The sequence below is a fragment of the Nelumbo nucifera genome, chromosome 1 (assembly GCF_055504915.1).
Source record: "Nelumbo nucifera cultivar China Antique chromosome 1, China Antique-T2T, whole genome shotgun sequence".
Lineage (NCBI taxonomy): Eukaryota > Viridiplantae > Streptophyta > Magnoliopsida > Proteales > Nelumbonaceae > Nelumbo > Nelumbo nucifera.
Window position 1 is genome coordinate 160,108,914 of NC_142649.1, and position 16,098 is coordinate 160,125,011.

At 43.7% G+C, this 16,098-nt stretch overlaps 1 pseudogene across 1 annotated transcript; it reads right to left on the reverse strand.

Annotated features, from left to right (window-relative positions):
* Positions 1-2,884: 2,884 nt before the first annotated feature.
* Positions 2,885-14,628, reverse strand: LOC148804063 (11S globulin-like; annotated as a pseudogene). Its single transcript, XR_016083008.1, has 5 exons — positions 14,311-14,628; positions 13,703-14,198; positions 13,261-13,602; positions 3,564-3,740; positions 2,885-3,437 (listed from the first exon to the last, which is right to left on the reverse strand). The product of XR_016083008.1 is annotated as an 11S globulin-like (transcript).
* Positions 14,629-16,098: the final 1,470 nt, after the last annotated feature.

A 16,098-nucleotide genomic window follows, 5' to 3' on the forward strand; every position in this document is an offset into this window, starting at 1 on the left:
TCCAAAACTCCCAAACCATGCAGCTACAGGCCCAGGTGGTAGGAAAACACATACGGATTCTGGTTGACTCAGGGAAAACCCACAACTTCATCAGCAAGCAGGCTGCGCTCCAACTGAAGCTACCAATGGAAGATAGACAGCGGCTCCAGGTGGCTATAGCAAATGGGGAGAGAGTTCACAGTCCAGGGATCTGCCGAAGCGTCCAAATCCAGGTGGATTCTGAACCATTCCTCGCAGATCTATTTGTATTGACCCTAGACGAGTTCGACATAGTGTTGGAATTAAGTGGCTCATCACCCTCGGCCCTATCCTATGGGATTTCAGTGCCTTGACCATGATGTTTGACTTACATGGGAAACAGGTCACCTGGAAAGGGACCAAGATGAGAGCAAGAAAACCACAGGTGCATACTACAGAGATGGAGAGGCTTCTTGCCGATTTTTCAGACATGTTCTCAGAGCCTAAGGGCCTTTCACCTGGCCGGTTGTGTGACCATCAGATTCCCTTAATACTAGGGGCAGGACCCATTGTCGTGAGGCCGTACCGCTACCCGTACCTACAGAAGCATGAGATAGAGAGGCAGTGTACAGAGATGCTGGAACAGGGAATCATACACCCCAGCCGCTCTCCATTCTCTTCACTAGTCTTGTTGGTGCCAAAGCAAGATGGCACCTGGAGATTTTGTGTGGACTACAGGGAGCTCAACAGTAGAACCATCAAGGACAAGTTCTCGATCCCGGTGGTACACGAATTGCTAGATGAGCTCCATGGGTCTCAGTACTTTCTATGCTGGATCTCAAGTCAGGATACTTCCAGGTCCGAATGGCCCCTAAAGATGTGGAGAAAACAGCCTCCGAACGCATCACGGCCACTTTGAATTCCTGGTCATGCCTTTTGGTCTCACCAATGCCCCATCTACATTCCAGGCCCTGATGAACGAGGTATTTCGGCCCCACCTCCGCAGGTTCGTCCTAGTATTTTTCGATGACATCTTAATTTACAGTACTTCGTGGGTGGAGCACGTTTGTCACCTAAGGACAGTCCTGGAGCAGCTACGACAGCACAAGCTCTTCCTAAAACGAACCAAGTGCTCCTTCAGAGAGCCGCAGGTCCTTTACCTAGGCCATATAGTCAACAAAGAAGGAGTCTCGGTAGATAATTCCAAGATTCAAGCCATTCGGGAGTGGCCCAAGCTTCAGACCATTAGGGCTCTCCGCGGGTTCTTGGGGCTCACGGGATACTACCGCAAGTTTGTAAGGGACTATGGACTCCTGGCGGCCCCATTAACCAAGATGTTGAAGAAGAATGCATTTTAATGGAATGAAGCAGCTAACACCGCCTTCACAAACCTAAGGGACGCACTCTCCACTACCCCAGTGCTGCAACTACCAAACTTTGACCAAGAATTTATGATGGAGTGTGATGCATCTGGCATAGGCATCGGCGCAGTACTGCAACAACAAGAGCACCCCATAGCCTTCTTTAGCCACAAACTAGCAGATCGGCACCTCAAGCTACCGGCCTACGAGCATGAATTGATCGGACTAGCCAAGGCTATCCAGCACTGGAGGCCGTGTTTGTGGGGCAGGCCCTTCGTTGTCAAGACAGATCACTACAGCCTCAAATACCTTCTAGAGCAGCGACTTACTACTCCACCCCAATAGCACTGGGCAAGCAAACTACTAGGGTTTGACTTCCGCGTAGACCACAAGGCGGGAGCCACTAACCGGGCCGCTGATGCGCTGTCCAGGCGTGAAGAGGACACGGCACACCTCTGCGCAGTCTCCCAGCCCTGCGTGACCCTACTGGAGGACCTAAGGAGCGTGTTGCCCCAATCACCAACGTGGAGAGACCTAGTGCAAGAATTGCAGTCTGGCACGACCAAACCAAACTGGACCATCCACGAGGGACTTGTGCTGTACAAAGGAAGGGTATATCTCCCAACAGATTGTCCCTTGATTCCAGCTATCCTCGCTAGCATCCACAACGCCACCCATGAAGGGGTTCAGAAGACGTTACACCGCGTCCGTGCAGATTTTCATTGGCATGATATGCGAGGCTCGGTTAGGGATTTCATCCAGAACTGCTCCGTATGTCAGCAACAAAAGTGGGAGAACTTACACCCAGCAAGACTCCTGCAGCCTCTTTCACTCCCAACGCAGATCTGGGTCAATATCTCTATGGACTTCGTTGAAGGCTTGCCTATAGTCGGTGGGAAATCCATCTCATTCGTATTGGTGGACCGCTTCTCCAAATATGCTCATTTCATTCCATTGTCCCACCCTTACAGCGCAGTTTCTGTGGCCCACGCCTTTTTCACACACATCTTCCGCCAACATGGGCTGCCCGAGTCCATCGTCAGTGACAGGGATGCAGTCTTCACTAACACCTTCTGGAAGGAGCTATTCAGATTACAGGGCACGACCCTAGCCTTTTCCTCTACAAATTGTTCTGGATTGGAAAGTAGAGATAGCCGCCATTGTATCAATGGACCAAGTCCATAAAAATCCTCTCCAACCCACACACCAAGTCATCCCAATATGCTAGGTTGCGTAGCTTGGCCCAACATTTCCTTCCCCAAGTGCAGCATAAGGAAAAGACCCCCTCCCCCATGAGTTGTGTATGCCATCCTTCCACTTGGGCAAACCCAGCCCACATGCTAGACCACCCTTGCCCTGCTTACCCACCGGTAAATCCCACTGTTCGAAAAAATGCCTCAATGAGGCCAGCAACCAAATCCAGGAAATTAAAGCTGATTACTTAGGTATGTGTTTTGATCGGATTGCAATGAAATGATGCAAACATGCTAGGCCACCCCCTGCATTGCTTACCCGCACACAGAACTACTGAAGAATCAACTAATAAAATTTAAACAAAATTGGACAGCCCAAAGAAAGTTTTTCCTTTATTTATTACCCAAAGCAAGATATAAAAACTCATAATACAAAGTTGAAGAGTTCAAACATCTATAAATACGTACCTACTTCCGTGCCTATAATGCTTTATTACACTTGAAATAACTCCCCTTTATGGCTATTATTTTACATTACAGAAAACCTTCCGTTGGATTCAAAATTTGGTGCTAAGACACACGTTTACTCTCTGTTGTACTTTAACCTCCTTGCTTCTTCATTGGAAATCTGGTAAGCATTTACCAGGACCTCTTCTGGCATGGCCCAAATGGCAGATGTCCTTCCAACAAGTGGACTTCTCACTGCATTGTCACTGGTCTTAATTGAAACCCATTCAAATCCATTGTCTCCTGCCTGTTTCACTACAGCAAAGTTTCGAGGAATGACGATTAGTTGGCCTTCACAAAGCTGTCCATCATAGCCAGTCTGACCAGAGTTTCCAACGACCTGAACCAGGGCTTCACCCCTAAGAACGTACATCACGCTGTGTGCGTTTACGTTCCAATGAGGAGACATTATCGCATTCTATACAAATCATGCATCAAAGGCAATTTAGTAAGTTCCATAAAGCACAAATACATGTAAAAGTAAATAATCATTCAATCAAACTATACCATACAAAAAAGATGATTATGTTTATTAGAACCTAACCTTGTAGAGATGTTCTCTCTCAGCACTAAGTTCCTAGAGGCCAAGAGTAGGGAGGCTTCGGCTGTTAACGTTGGTCACTCGTCCCCTAAAAGGAGTGTATACATCGGAACTCGTGGCTTTCCCAATATTCTGTCTGAGCCTCAAGTTGCAAAGAGTTGAAGGGATGAGAGATCCATCCTATGGACGCCCAAAGATTGCGGAATAAGGGGCGAATTTCAAAAATTTTTCTCTCCCTTCAACTGGGAATCGTATTCCCTATTTAGAAAATCATATTTTCAATGATCAATCTTGAACCATAAACTGAACCAGATTTGAACCAAAAAGGAGTGGGAAGGATTATACCTGATACGGAGAAGTAATATCTCCCAACGAAGGTGTTCACGCCCAAGGAAGGATCCAAAGACTGCTCCCACTGAAGATGGCGCAGTGCAGGTGGAGCAGAATCAGCAGTGTTCTTCTCCAATAACTCTGTCCTTCACAAGAATCAGCAAGATGGTACATGAGCACAGCTTCCTTTCAATCCTTTCTCAAAGGACTGATGTCAAGATCCAATCTTGACTTCTCCCACAACTGGAGATCGAACTGGCAAACAGGGCAGCAAGAACAGGGAGGCGGCAAGAGAGTATTTGCAGGGAGCAGAATTCTCTCTTCTTGATCTCAGCACTAAAGAAAACCTGATGATCTGTGTGTATATTGTATATCTTTAGGCTGCCGCCCCCTTCTTCTTTTATAATCTTAAAGGGATCAGCTCCTAATCAGATTAGGAGTTGCTAATCCAAATCACATTTGTGTTAGAAGTCCCTTTAAGTGATAAGGGATAATCCTTATCTTATCTGGAGATCAGATCAGCCATCTCCTAATCTGATTAGGAGGTTTCCAGATCTAAATCTTATTTAGATCTTGGACTCTCTAAGTGGATAGGGTCTAAGCCCAATCCTGTTAGCTGATCCACTTCAGATTTCGCCCCTTTATTAACTAAATAAACAGCCCAGTTCGAAATGGGCTTTAGGCCCATTAAGCTTATGTGCTCACTTAACCTTCTTAACTACTGCCCAGTTGGGCTTCCTTGTATGGCGTGGGACCCAAGCATTGATCTACACATCAGCCACATGGGTTCGGCCCAGCCTTTGTTACAAGGCCTGGTCGAATACACTGTTAAAGACAGTGCACCCCCTGAAACCCATCAAATGGGCTCTACGGGCCCAACACTTACCCTAAGAGGTCCCTGAGCCAAGCCACCTTGTAACACCCAGGGACTGTGGGCAGATGCAAGATTAGCCCATCAGGTATTATCCTCAAAGGTCTTACACTTAACCTCTCAACCCATAATGATCATACACTGCCCGACAAGAGAGGACCTCTCCCTCGGCTACAAGGAACAGTGTTGCACTCTCCACTCATATGGATCCCGGGAATTAAAACCTTCTTGAAAACATTTTAAAACCACATATATTCTTTTATATCTTATATAAAATATATTTTGCAAAACAAATCTCAACGGTTGAAATCGGCTGCCGCAGTCTTGGTTTCCATCAGTGAGAGTGCATCCCCGATCATTACCTTTGTCCGACAAAGGGGCTGATCCTGTCACTATGATCACCCACTCAGATGAATTCTCGGACTGTCCCAACATACCCACGTTTTGACCCCCGCTAAGGATCTCACTGATTGGTACATCAAAGATAGCCCAATCCGACACCTAGTGCAGTATCATAATCGAGTCTAGGGGTCGGGTGTAACTTTCCAGTTTTGCCCATCATTCTCCAAAGTCCAGGGCAATACTGGAAATCTGGTCCAGTTCAAAGATTCAATTAATCCTACACTGTATGTGCCTAGGGTCTCACCCTGGCAGCTGAGACAGGCCACCCCAACCGACTTGGTGGCACCACAGTGTCAGCCTTGTCAGGATAGGTCTCCCCAGACCGACCCACCGGCTGTGAACATTCTAAACTAACACGAGTCTCATTAAGTGTCCAGTTTAAGGGTATTACATAGAAACATACCTAGGGAACATGAATCAAATATGTATCTTTATTCATTTACAATAAACTCATAAAGTACATCATTCTGATTGAAGCTAAGGGCATACAAAACTGTCTAACAGCTCCCACTTGCACTTAGGTCCAATCAGGTACTAGCCGGAGTCCCATGCTTTCCACGTGTTTCTCAAACACTTTCTGTGATAGTGGCTTTGTCAATGGGTCTGCTACATTTTCCGCTGACGCTACCTTCTGAATCAAGATGTCCCCTCTACCAACAATCTCCCGCAGTTCGTGGTACTTCCTCTCGATGTACTTCGACTTCGAGTGGGCTCATGGCTCCTTAGCATGAGCAATGGCTCCACTGTTGTCACACAATAATGGGATGGGTGATGTGCTGGACGGAACAACTCCCAACTCATGAACGAACTTCTTCATCCACACAGCTTCTTTGGCAGCCTCACTTGCGGCAATGTATTCGGCCTCGGTCATGGAGTCTGCAGTGGACCCCTGTTTGCTGCTTTTCCAGCAAACAGCACACGATCCTATCGTGAAAACATATCCAGATGTAGACTTTCTATCATCTGGGTCTGACTGGAAATCGGCATTTGTATACCCTTGGATCTGCAGTGAGCTACCGTCGAACACCAGACAAAACTCTTTTGTCCTTCGAAGGTACTTAAGTATGTTTTTCACAGCAGTCCAATGCTCCTGCCCTGGGTTGGCCTGAAATCTGCTTACTACACTCACTACCTGAGCAATGTCAGGACGAGTGCACAGCATGGCATACATGATGCTCCCTATGGCAGAGGCATAGGGAACGTCTTTCATGCCATCAATCTCCTCAGAAGTCTTGGGAGACATCTTCTTGGAGAGAGTGACTCCGTGCCTGAAAGGAACATTTCCTTTCTTGGAGTTTTCCATGCTGTATCTTTTGACTATTTTGTCAATGTAAGCAGATTGGGATAATCCTATTATCCGCTTCGATCTATCTCTATAGAGTCGAAGACCCAGTATATAGGAGGCTTCTCCAAGATCTTTCATGGAGAATTGCTGCGAAAGCCATACTTTCACCGTAGTTAACATTCCTACATCATTCCCAATGAGTAGAATGTCATCTACATACAGAACCAAGAAAGTAACCTTATCCCCACTGTACTTCCTGTAGACACAGGGTTCATCCGGATTCTGCTCGAAGTCAAACGATTTGACAGCAGAGTTAAAACGGATGTTCCAACTTCTAGAAGCTTGCTTAAGCCCATAAATGGATCTGTTAAGTTTACATACCATGTTTTCCTGACCTGCAGCAATGAAGCCTTGCAGCTGCTGCATATAGATATCTTCAGTAAGATCTCCATTCAGGAATGCAGTTTTGACATCCATCTGCCAAATCTCATAATCAAGGTATGCTGCTACAGCTAGCAGGATCCTAATGGATTTAAGCATGGCCACAGGCGAAAAGGTTTCCTCATAATCGATGCCCTCTTTCTGAGTGTACCCTTTCGCCACCAGACGAGCCTTGAAGGTCTCAACTTTACCATCGGGGCCCTTCTTCCTCCTGTAAATCCATTTGCAACCGATTGCCTTTACCCCGGAGGGCGGATCTACTAGAGTCTAGACTCCATTGGTCTCCATTGAGTCCATCTCTGCCCTCATGGCCTCCACCCACTTCTGGGAATCTATGTCCAACATAGCTTCCGCGTAAGTCACGGGATCCTCCTCACTAGTCAAGGTTTCCACCAGGTAACTATCCTGGTCATAACCATAACGGACTGGTGGCCTGGATGCCCGAGTGGATCTTCTAAGTTGGTCACTACCTGGAACTTGTGGGACATCTCCCACTGCTCCTGAGCTCTCCTCATCAAGAACAACTTCCTGACGATGGGTGTCCAGGATATAGTCGGTTTCCAAGAATTGCGCATTTCGACTGCAGAACATTTTCTGCTCACTTGGGTCATAGAAAAGGTAACCTACAGAGCCTTTTGGGTAGCCTACAAATAGGCAACGACTGGTCTTAGATTCCAACTTGTCTGCACTCGTTCTTTTAACGTGTGCTGGACAACCCCAAATCTTCAAGTGTCTGACACTTGGTTTCTTTCCGGTCCAAAGTTCATATGGAGTATTCGGAACCGATTTGGTTGGAACCCGATTCAGCACATAAATCGCAGTCTCTAATGCGTAACCCCAAAAGGATGTGGGTAACTCTGAGTGTATGAGAAGCGACCGGACCATATCTAATAAGGTCCTATTCCTCCTCTCTGAAACACCGTTAAGTTGTGGTGTAGCAGGAGGAGCTAATTGTGATACTATCCCATTGTCCTTTAAGTAGTCCCTGAATTCGTCAGAGAGATATTCGCCACCTCGATCGGATTGAAGGGCTTTAATTTCTCTCCCTAACTGTTTCTCGACCTCTTGTCTAAACTCTTTGAACTTTTCAAAGGATTCAGACTTGTGTCTCATTAGGTACACGTAACCATATCGTGAAAAATCATCTGTGAAGGTGATGAAATACACGTGTTGATTTCGTGTCCTAACACTCAGGGGACCACATACATCAGTATGTATTAGGTCAAGTGTGCCTGTACATCTTTCAGGCTTACCGTTAAATGGCCGTTTCGTCATCTTGCCTTGTAGGCAAGGCTCACAAGCGGGAAGATCTTCTACAGCTAGAAAATCCAAAGGACCATCCTTTACCAACCTTGTGATTCGGTCAACACCAATGTGGCCAAGTCGGTAATGCCACAGACACGTGAGATTAACTGTATCACGGGCTCTCTTCTTGGGGTTTTCAATCGACGTAGTTTCGGTTATGTTAGTTTCTAGAGAAGGATGTAGAACATAGAGACCGTTCTCCAGTTCCCTGTATGCGATGAATCTGTTATTTCTTTTAATAGTAATCGTATTACTAAAGAAGACAGAATAACCATCTGCACACAGTTTTGAGACAGAAATCAAATTTCTTCTTAAATTTTGTACATAAAGACAATCTTTCAGTACAATTATTCCTTCTCTAAAATATAATTCCACGGTTCCTATGGCTGTGGCTGCAACAGTTGCAGTAGTCCCCAAGTAGAGTGTGACTTCTCCTTCACTCAGCCTTCTGCTTACCTTGAACCCCTGCAGTGAGTTACACGCATGAGTTGAAGCCCCGGAGTCAATACACCAGGACGTAGAAGCTACCAACAAATTGGTTTCTATAACACAAGTTTCGAAATTACCTTTCTTGGATTCCAGGTAGGTAGGACAATTCCTTTTCCAGTGGCCGGTCTTCTTGCAAAAATGACAGGCATCTGATGCCTTGTCCTTCCTCTGTTTCTTGGGTTTGGCAGCCTTTTTCTGGGGCTTTCTCTTCGCCTTCCTTTTCTTGCCCGATTTGCCAGTTTCAACAAGCATGGCAATGGGCTCATCCTTTTTAATCAATTCTTCGGCCCTCTGCAACATATTGCTGAGTTCCTACAAGCTGACGTTCAGCTTGTTCATGTTGTAGTTCATGATGAATGGATTAAAGGATGGAGGCAGAGAGTTGAGAATAGCATCGATCTGAGTTACCAGATCCAGCCCAGATCCAAGAGCCTCTAGTTCGTTGATATAGCCCATCATCCGGAGACAATGGTCGTGAACTTGTTGGCCCTTGGTCTTCTGCGTGGTCATGAACTGTTTCAAGACCTTCTGCCAAGTAGAACGATTCTGCTCTTCGTACATTGTCCTAAGACTATCCAATACGTCCTTAGCAAGTTCGATCTGATCGAACTGCATCTGAATTGGATTGTCTAAGGAGGCAATGATATAGCAGCGGGCAAGGGAGTTTTTCTCCTCCCATTCTTGGTATTCTCTTCTTCGGGCCTCAGAAGCCCTATCTCCCAAACGATCCGGGGCAGGATTCTTTGCTACCTTGTCCAATTTCTCAGAGGTTAAGACCAACATAAGGTTCCTATACCAGTCAGCATAGTTTGGGCCCTTCAACTTGTTGTCATCAAGTAGCTTTGCAAATGATCCGTTTACCATTTTCTGATAAAAGAGCAAACATCAGTCCACGACCTAATTTGATTCATGTTCATTTCATAGATATGGATTTTAATCTATGATCCATTTCCATTTATTCGTCTCTGAGATTTCCCTCCTTTCTCAGTGACGGAGACTACGGGTTGTCTCTGGAAATGTGGGAAATCACATAGGGTGCATGAAGCCAACTGTTTCAGCTGCATAACCCCACCACCTTTCTGTAAAGGATCATATCCACTCATCATATGAGTTTTCCCTTTGGCCTCTGTCAGACAAGGTTCAGAGCCGTTTTCAGGTAAACCTTTCTGTCCAGTGAGTGCTTACCCATCATATTCATGAACGCCAAGGTACCGTGAGAGAGTTCCCATTTTCTGGTGAAGCCCCTCCCACATCGGTCTATGACGCCCCTATCATCTTATGAAACACTTAGACAAGCCCAACAGCAAATGGATAGCCCATTTTCTGGTGCGTTTCCTCATTACTAAAGGACCCATCCTCGTGCTAATGATGGAAGGCCTTTAGAGAGTTCATCATATGAATCTCCCTATCACATGCACTCATATCAACTAGAGGGAAGAGATAATTACGCCCTAGTTCTATCTTTAGGTCAAACCAAAGTGGCTCCCACTGACTTTCATAAAGCCAGATTTTGGTGGGCCTAAATCGGCTAGGGTTCCGCACGAGACCTCATGATGAGGTGTGGGGCCCACCACTGAGGGAGGTCATCCAATGACCAAAAGGGACACCATGGCAATGATGTGCATTCAGCCATGGTGTGCGAAAGAGCCACTGTCGATTGAGCATGGGCCAAGTACTTATGGCCCATGTACGTAGCACATCACACATCCATACATCACATGCAGGGATAAATTGATCCAATCAATTAATTATCTGTAAAGCCCATTTGAAGCCCATTTTAAATCCATAATATTAACCATTAATATTATTCAGGTATATGGGCCGAACGGTTCAACCCATATAGCTTTATGTGTTAAGTGGGCTTTTAGCAGTTTTAACTATTTAAAACTGGGCCTTTACAGGTTGGGTCGAATTAACCAATTAATTAAATATCAATCCTTAGGCCCATTAGTAGGAAAATTAGGGCTGACTTTCAGCCTTGATTAAACCCTAGATTTGGTCCAAACAGTTTGAACCAATCTTGGTTCGAATGGGTCTAGGGTTTGATTTTTAATTAAATCTTTAATTCAAGAAAATAATCTGAAATTAATTACTGATAAAAGAAAAACAAGAATCAGTAAATCAGGGCTGTTCGCACAATCCATCCTGCAAAACAAAGGTTAGATCACAGAATGCAGTTTCACAAACTGCAAATCGCAGATGGCGATTCTCCCATCTGCGAAATCTTCTTCTCTACGAAATCTCCCTTTCTGCGCTGCCATCTTCGATCCATAATTAAAATAAATAGAAATCCTATTTCTATTAATAATTACAACAGATCGAATACCTATAGATTGAGTCTAGAAAATAAAAAAAAATTATTTACAGACCAAATGTAATAAATAAAGCAAGAAACTGCAAATCTTGCAGGTTCCCTATGCAAACCAAGATTTTGATCTCCTCTTGTACGAACAGCCCATAAATCAAGAAAATCATAAAGAACAATTCTAAATAATAATAAGATTTATATAAAATTAATTTCAGATTATTCGCCCATTAATTTTGGGAACAAAATTTCCCAAAACCCATATCTGCGCAAATCGGGTAGAACACCTTCCGCCCATTTGCGCAGGTTCAGATCTGAAACAAACTGGTTCAAGATTTGAACCATGGCTCTGATACCACTGAAGGGATGAGAGATCCATCCTATGGACGCCCAAAAGATTGCGGAATAAGGGGCGAATTTCAAAAATTTTTCTCTCCCTTCAACTGGGAATCGTATTCCCCATTTAGAAAATCATATTTTCAAGGATCAATTCTGAACCATAAACCGAACCAGATCTGAACCAAAAAGAAGTGGGAAGGATTATACCTGATACGGAGAAGTAATATCTCCCAACGAAGGTGTTCACGCCCAAGGAAGGATCCAAAGACTGCTCCCACTGAAGATGGCGCAGTGCAGGTGGAGCAGAATCAGCAGTGTTCTTCTCCAAGAACTCTGTCCTTCGCAAGAATCAACAAGATGGTACGTGAGCACAGCTTCCTTTCAATCCTTTCTCAAAGGACTGATGTCAAGATCCAATCTTGACTTCTCCCACAACTGGAGATCGAACTGGCAAACAGGGCAGCAAGAACAGGGAGGCGGCAAGAGAGTATTTGCAGGGAGCAGAATTCTCTCTTCTTGATCTCAGCACTAAAGAAAACCTGATGATCTGGGTGTATATTGTATATCTTTAGGTTGCCGCCCCCTTCTTCTTTTATAATCTTAAAGGGATCAGCTCCTAATCAAATTAGGAGTTGCTAATCCAAATCACATTTGGGTTAGAAGTCCCTTTAAGTGATAAGGGATAATCCTTATCTTATCTGGAGATCAGATCAGCCATCTCCTAATCTGATTAGAAGGTTTCCAGAACTAAATCTTATTTAGATCTTGGACTCTCTAAGTGGATAGGGTCTAAGCCCAATCCTGTTAGCTGATCCACTTCAGATTTCGCCCCTTTATTAACTAAATAAACTGCCCAGTTCGAAATGGGCTTTAGGCCCATTAAGCTTATGTCCTCACTTAACCTTCTTAACTGCTGCCCAGTTGGGCTTCCTTGTATGGCGTGGGACCCAAGCATTGATCTACACATCAGCCACATGGGTTCGGCCCAGCCTTTGTTACAAGGCCTGGCCGAATACACTATTAAAGACAGTGCACCCCCTGAAACCCATCAAATGGGCTCTATGGGCCCAACACTTACCCTAAGAGGTCCCTGGGCCAAGCCACCTTGTAACACCCAGGGACTGTGGGCAGATGCAAGATTAGCCCATCAGGTATTATCCTCAATGATCTTACACTTAACCTCTCAGCCCATAATGATCATACACTGCCCGACAAGAGAGGACTTCTCCCTCGGCTGCACGGAACAGTGTTGCACTCTCCACTCATATGGATCCCGGGAATTAAAACCGTCTTGCAAACATTTTAGAAACCATATATATTCTTTTATATCTTATATAAAATATATTTTGCAAAACAAATCTCAACGGTTGAAATCGGCTGCTGGTAGTCTTGGTTTCCATCAGTGAGAGTGCATCCCCGATCATTACCTTTGTCCGACAAAGGGGCTGATCCTGTCACTATGATCACCCACTCAGATGAATTCTCGGACTGTCCCAACATACCCAGGTTTTGACCCCCGCTAAGGATCTCACTAATTGGTACATCAAAGATAGCCCAATCCGACACCTAGTGCAGTATCATAATCGAGTCTAGGGGTCGGGTGTAACTTTCTAGTTTTGCCCATCAATCTCCAAGGTCCAGGGCAATACTAGAAATCTGGTCCAGTTCAAAGATTCAATTAATCCTACACTGTATGTGCCTAGGGTCTCACCCTGGCAGCTGAGACAGGCCACCCCAACCGACTTGGTGGCACCACAGTGTCAGCCTTGTCAGGATAGGTCTCCCCAGACCGATCCACCGGCTGTGAACATTCTAAACTAACACGAGTCTCATTAAGTGTCCAGTTTAAGGGTATTACACAGAAACATACCAAGGGAACATGAATCAAATATGTATCTTTATTCATTTACAATAAACTCATAAAGTACATCATTCTGATTGAAGCTAAGGGCATACAAAACTGTCTAACAAGAGTCTCCTCTAAACCATTTGCATTAATTTCTTGTTGTCTTTCTTGCTCTTCACTCGATATTGACTTTATCACCTGAAGTCCCCTTTCAATTTGGATGATAGGTCCCCTCTGGTCATTTTTCTTTTGTAGCATTCTCACCGTCTCCTTTGTCACTCCAAAAGCCTGAGCTAATATCTTTCCATCAAAGCCACTAAAAACATTGTTCGAACTCTCTTGCCCAATTTCCTCACTCTTGGATGACGAAGATCCTCTTTGATGATGATGTTGTTCTTCTTCTTGTATGTTACCAGCAAGCCAGAAATTCTTAACAAACATTTGAATAGAAAATCTGTTGTAAGCCTCGGATTGTGCTTTTGTGCATAAAACAAATATATAATGTATGATAGTGAGTTAGCTTCCTTACTCTCACTTTCCGGTCGAGTTGGTTGAATTTGTTGCTGGTGTCAAATACGGCGAATGCAACAATTGGTGTATCACCATCATTGTGGACCCAGTAGGCAACTCCATTTGGCACCATAATGATATCTCCCTCCTTGAAGAATCTCAACTGCTGGTGAAAATCCTCGTATCTTTGGCTTTTGCTACGTTGATCTTCCTCACATCTTTGGCTTCTGCTGTATTTACCCTCGGATCTTCGGCTTCTAGTGCTTTGATCCTCTGATTGTTGACTTTTACTTCCTTGGCTTCTGCTATATTGTTCCTCGGTTTCTGTCTTCTACTTCATTCATCTTCAGACTGTTGACTTTTACCATCTTGTTCTTGTGATCTTTGACTGTTACCGTCTTCATCATCCTCCTATCTTTGGCTTCTTCTACCTTCTTCCTCGAATTAATCATCTTGTTGAAATGATTGGAATGTTTCAGGGCACCCAGGGATTGATAATCCTACAACTCCCCTACCTGAACACATGGATTACAAGCACACAAGTCATAACAAATATTTGAAATAGTATATGATAAAATATAACATATATATAAAGTAGATGTGTAAAGAGGGATTTAGTGAGCTAGCCTTGGACAATGTAGAGGATCTTAGGCATATTATGATAGACAGGTAAGGAGAGTCCCTTGGGCCCGATAAGCTGCAACCCCAGCACACTTGAACTGGTCAGCTTCAATTCTACGAGATGGTTCATGGGCATCAAGATTAATGATTTGGCACTCATTTTGTTCTCCTTGGAACTGGTGATCAGGCCGATTCTGACCTTGGCCTTGATGAAAATCGTATCGCCCAGCTGCTAGGCAACCGTGAAACAAAATAAAGAGATAAAGACCAAGAGAAAGCAAGCAAGATTTAGCCATGATTTATGGAAAAAGGTTAAGAGAGAATTTGCACTACCAAGCCGTGGTGAAGCTGCGAAGGGAGTGATCCAGTATTTATAGAGAAGCTTGGTGGATTGGGAAGTAAGAGCTTTCACAGATGCTCTTCAGCTAGTCACTCTTCACATTGCATGGCTACCATGTCATTTTGAACGAACGCATACCCATTTTGTTCAGGGAACCTGTATTGATAGTTTTGTATATCAAACAAGTGTAATAAATTTGGACTGTATTGTGTGCATATCTTCAAACAAGTGCAATAAATTTGGACTGTATTGTGTGCACATTTGAAGAGATATTTTGACGAGATAGAGTCTATCATCTAATAACAACCACGAATTAGAGTTACACCAAGGTTTTAAAAACAGACCCAGAATCAGAACCGTTATGACCATCAGTTTTTGGGTTGACAATTGAACTGTTCAAGTCAACAAATCACTAACCAAATCAATGGCTTTTGACCAAGGACTGGGTTAAGGTAAAATAAAATCAGTTGCCTGAACGATTCTCGGGCTGAACAATCTAACCATTTACATCAACAACGGTTCTAAAACACTGAATTAGACCATGACACAATAAACCGGATTTATGAATGAATCAAGACTACACACTCCATCCAACAGAAATAATATCACATATATATAACCTTGCATGCATAACCAGCAGGCCGCCTGGCAACCACTAGCTTTTGATCACGGACCATATGGTTCTCGACATTTTGTGATCCATAAGTCCCACTTTTTCATGCAGAAAAATAAAAGGACAAAAACAAATAATAAATTATTTATTTAGAACTGAGTGGCCTAATGGTATAGAAAATAACTCCCTTGGGTAATCATCATTATATTCTCATTTATATCCTCGCAAGGCCCCTTATAGCTGGGACCAACATTTTATAATAGCAAATGAATGGTGATATTGATTTAGCTCGGTCCCTTGACCACTCAAAGCCCCACGAAACGAGTGTAAAGCTCAGTTTGGAAAGAGTATAAATACAAATATATATATTATAAATATATAGAAAATAATACAAAATACAAGGTTATGCGCTCTAAATATTTGTATTTGCACTCCTCCCAAATGGAGCCTAAATTCTGATTCACTTTTACTCAATCAAAGTATCATTTGATTTTGCTTCAGACTTTATTTTACTTCATTTATACTTCAAACAAACAAAACAAAGTGCAAATTCTGGTTAACCTTCTTTGATATTTCTGTAATAATGTACCAAGGATAAAATCCAGAAGAATATTTTGAACCCTAGTACTAGAAATATTTGAATAATTATGATCAGGTCAGTTAGGAACTAAAGAACACCAAGAATAATTGGAAATAGTGAATTGCCCATTGGCCTTGAACTGAATTTATAATAGAAGAGTTTTGCATGAAAGGAAACTCTATCTTAGATAGAGTCCTATAGAGATAACAACCAACAATGTTCATCTCATTAGGATAACAATTATCCTAAATCTCTAAGGAT